The sequence below is a fragment of the Tinamus guttatus genome, unplaced genomic scaffold, assembly GCF_059628265.1.
Source record: "Tinamus guttatus ecotype Peru unplaced genomic scaffold, ASM5962826v1 Tinamus_guttatus_pri_ptg000412l, whole genome shotgun sequence".
NCBI lineage: Eukaryota > Metazoa > Chordata > Aves > Tinamiformes > Tinamidae > Tinamus > Tinamus guttatus.
In genome coordinates this window covers 135,254-139,616 of record NW_028288946.1, presented here as the reverse complement: position 1 = coordinate 139,616, position 4,363 = coordinate 135,254, and positions in this window count along the sequence as shown.

The window sequence follows — 4,363 nt, the reverse complement described above, 5'->3', positions numbered from 1 at the left end:
TCTCAACTCTCCGGGTGCTGCACACAACATGTCCCCGCAGTGCCCAAGCCACAGGCAAAGGGAAGCTGTCACACCCCAGGGACACGGGGTCTGGAGATGCAGGGACAAACTCCCCAAGCCCCTGGGGGACACAGGGCCCCGCAGGGCTGGGACAGGCTCAGGGACCGTGTCACAGGGTCAGTGTCCCTGGAGGCGGCTGGTGCAGAAATGGGCTGCTGCCAGGAAGGGCCCCGTGCTGGGGACCACGGTGGAGGCTGCTCTGTCCCTCTGCTGTCTGCAGGGCCATCTGCCAGCTGCTCATGGTGACAATTTTGTGCCATGGGAGAAGAGGCCTTACAGCCTGACAAAACCCCACCGCTGCCCTTCCAACATCGCTGCTGCCCTGAGTGCCCACGGAGCCCTCCCCGGTCACACAGTCACACAGTGCTTGACGTTGGAAGGGACCTCTCCACATCATCAGTCCAAGCCGCCCCTGCACAAGCAGGGAACCCTACAGCGTGTTGCACAGGATCACACTCAGGAGGGTTTGGAAGATCTCTAAAGAAGGAGCCTGCATAACCTCGCTGAACACCCGCTTCCAGTGCTCCGTCACCCTAACAGGCAAAAAGCTCTTCCTCATATGCACATTGAAAGTGTGTTGCAATTTGTACACATTGAAACTGTGTTGCAATTTGCACCCTCTAGCCCTTGGGCTGTTGCTGGGCTCCACCAAGAAGAGCTTGGCCCTGTCCTTTTTACATCCTCGCCTCAGCTCCTTGTACCTCTTGATAAGTTTCCCTGTCACTCTTGTCTTCCCCAGGATAAACAGGCCCAGCTTGCTTACTCTTTCCTCATAACATAGATGCTCCAGTTCCTTCATCATGCCTGCCACCAATTCCCCGTGCCACCAGCCCTGCGGCTGCTTGGGAGCCACCCAGAGCCCTCCGCGCACCTCTGGCGTCAGCCCCTTCCCAGCAGCTGCGCTCTGCCTCGCAGGGGCACTGCGGCATGCCAGCAAGCAAGCTTGGACAGCACCAAGATGCTCCTTTGGGCTGCAGCACTTTGGTGGCAGGGGTTGCACTGCTTGCTTTTGGAGGGTTTCCATCAATGGGAGGGCTACACCTGGCAGCACCTTGCCCAAAGGCACCTAGCGTGTCCTTTCCCAAAGGCTGAGAATTCACCTCTGTTAGGAAGTGACTCTTTTACCCCAGTGCTGGGCAGAGATGCAGCAGATGCAGGTCCCTGCTGCAGCTGAGGGCACATTTGTGCCTGCTCTGCCCTCTGCAGCCCTAGGAAGCCGTGGCAGGGCAACCAGTGCAGATGCCGCACCAAGGCTGCTCTCAGCCACAGCACATGGCGCCTGCAAGGTGCGCGGCAGGACAAGAGAAGGAGCCCAGCAGCGCACCTGGGGCTCCCAGGACACCACCAACTCGCAAGGGCTCTGCTGAGGACATGCACACCTGGCCCCAGGACACAACGCCCTTTGCGCTCATTGCGCTACCAAGGAACACGTCTCAACCATGGAAAACAAAACTTTCTCTAGTTCGTGGGGCTGTAAGGGCAGGAGTGGAGCAGGGAAGAAAGAGCAAGGCGTTCAAGGCTGCTTGCAGGGGTGGAAGCAGAGCCCCAAGTGGAGCCTGGCCTCTGGGCAGGCAGCCGCCAGCAGCACCATGGGGCTGCGTGAGGAGACCTCCTTGGCACCCAGCAAGCCCAAGGCCACGCACTGCTCTCTGTCGCCAGGCTCAGCAGTGCCAGGGGGAGTCCAGCACACGCAGACCCTTCCTCACGGCAGCCCCCCTGGCCCCTGCCGCTGCCCTTCTCCCCCCACGCAGCAGTGGAACATCCCGGAGGGGCAGTTATCGCCACGGGAACACGGATGCTTCCCAGGGCTGCGCCTCACAGTGGCCCCAGTGCTGGCCACACAGCAGCAAGGCCAGGTGAGCAGCAGGGCCGCGCAGCACCAGGAGCCACCCGTGGTGTCCACAAGATGCAGGGGAGCTGCGGGGCTGCAGGGCAGCCTGCGCGATGCCTCCCAGGGGAGGCCACAAAGCCACCGCGCGACACTTGGTGCTCATGGCTGCAAATGTAAACAATTCCATTCTGTTGCAGACTCAGGACATTGAAAAAAAATGAATAAATGTGAAGTCGAAGAAATGGAATGGGAGAGCTCAGTGCAGGTACTGTGCGTGCAGGCAGAGGCTGCGCGGGGACGGCTGGCGCTTGGCTCTGCGAGAGCAGCCGCAGGGCTGGTGGCAGAGGTGGCAGGGAGCTCTGGCAGGCCTGGGTGCTGGGGCAGAGCTGTGCCAGGGCCAGGAGTGGCCTAGGCCTCGGGGGCTGCTGCCTGAGCCTGGCGCCCTGGCTCTGTGCACCGCCTGCCCCGCGCACGCAGGGGACACGAGGCCCCGCGCACAGAGCCAGCGCTGCCACCATGACCGTCCCCACAAGCTCTCCTGCTCTCTTCCAGAATTGGGGCACCCTCAATCGTGTCGCCTGCAATGACGAGGAGCCCATGGAATGGGAGAGTTCAACCTGCACCCTCCAGGTATTGCCCATGCTGCCAGCTGTGCAGGGAAAACTGGGGCTCAACCTGGCCCCTTTCCACTTTCCTGCTTCCCGCTGCAAGAGGAACCGTGGGGCCAGAGCCCCCCACCTCTGTGATCTGTCCTGCAAATGCTTCCTTCTCTCTTACAGGCTCCACATATGGATGGGGCGCTGTCAGGGAACGAGTCGGAGCCAATGGAGTGGCTCAGTTATGGCAGCAGCCAGGTACAGTCATTGCAGCCACTGGACGCCCTATCCTTCCTCTTCCCCACGCACCATCCCCACCAAGGTCTCCTGCTCTCTTCCAGATGATGGGGAACAATGGCCTGGTTGGCTGCAGTGCAGACGAGTCCATGGACTGGGAGAGCTCTGTGTGCAGCCCCCAGGTATGGCCCCTGCTGCCGGCTGCACGGGCAGAGCTGGGGCTGTGCCCGGCCCCTTGGCGCTGCTCCGCGCTGCCTTTGGGGAGCAGCCGCGCGGGAGCCTGGCCCAGGTGTGCGGGCGCTCTGGCGGGCTGCGGCGCCGGGGCAGAGCTGCACAGGGCGCAGGAGCGCCCAAGGCCTGGGCACCTGCTGCCTCAGCCCCTCTGCCAGCGTCTGGGCTGCGCTGGCCACGCCAAGCCTCTGCCAGGGCACCAATGACGGCAGCGCTGCTGCCAAAGAGCCCGCGCAGCCGCCAAAGAGCCTCTGCTCCACGGGAGCCCCCGAGATGCTCCTCGGCCCTGCTCACGCCTCCTTTTCCCTTGCAGGCCAAGCTCCCCTTCACCCTGGCTGCTGCTGGGAAGCGCTGGGCACGAGGACTCCGTCCCTAGACTATTGCATTTTTTTCTTTGTAGTGTCACAGTAGTTCTTAGATGTTGATATTGTTGATACTGTTTTTCATATTGTTGTTGTTACTGTTGTTGTTGTTGTAATTGTTATTGTTGTCGTTATTTTTGTTATTGTTATTCTTTTTTGTTGTTGTTTAAATATATATTCCTGTATCATTGTTCATATGTTGCGTATTTTTTCCAAGTGAGCTCAGGCACAAAAGGCATCCCCACCACAGGTCTGTGTGTGGAGCCCTGTGTGCACCAGGGGCAGGGGAGCAAAAAGTTCCTTCTGGGACTTCCTTTCACGTGTGGCGGTGGGGATGCCCAAAGGGGAAAAAAACCCAGCCCCACCATGGGGCAGCTCTCAACTCTCCGGGTGCTGCACACAACATGTCCCCGCAGTGCCCAAGCCACAGGCAAAGGGAAGCTGTCACACCCCAGGGACACGGGGTCTGGAGATGCAGGGACAAACTCCCCAAGCCCCTGGGGGACACAGGGCCCCGCAGGGCTGGGACAGGCTCAGGGACCGTGTCACAGGGTCAGTGTCCCTGGAGGCGGCTGGTGCAGAAATGGGCTGCTGCCAGGAAGGGCCCCGTGCTGGGGACCACGGTGGAGGCTGCTCTGTCCCTCTGCTGTCTGCAGGGCCATCTGCCAGCTGCTCATGGTGACAATTTTGTGCCATGGGAGAAGAGGCCTTACAGCCTGACAAAACCCCACCGCTGCCCTTCCAACATCGCTGCTGCCCTGAGTGCCCACGGAGCCCTCCCCGGTCACACAGTCACACAGTGCTTGACGTTGGAAGGGACCTCTCCACATCATCAGTCCAAGCCGCCCCTGCACAAGCAGGGAACCCTACAGCGTGTTGCACAGGATCACACTCAGGAGGGTTTGGAAGATCTCTAAAGAAGGAGCCTGCATAACCTCGCTGAACACCCGCTTCCAGTGCTCCGTCACCCTAACAGGCAAAAAGCTCTTCCTCATATGCACATTGAAAGTGTGTTGCAATTTGTACACATTGAAACTGTGTTGCAA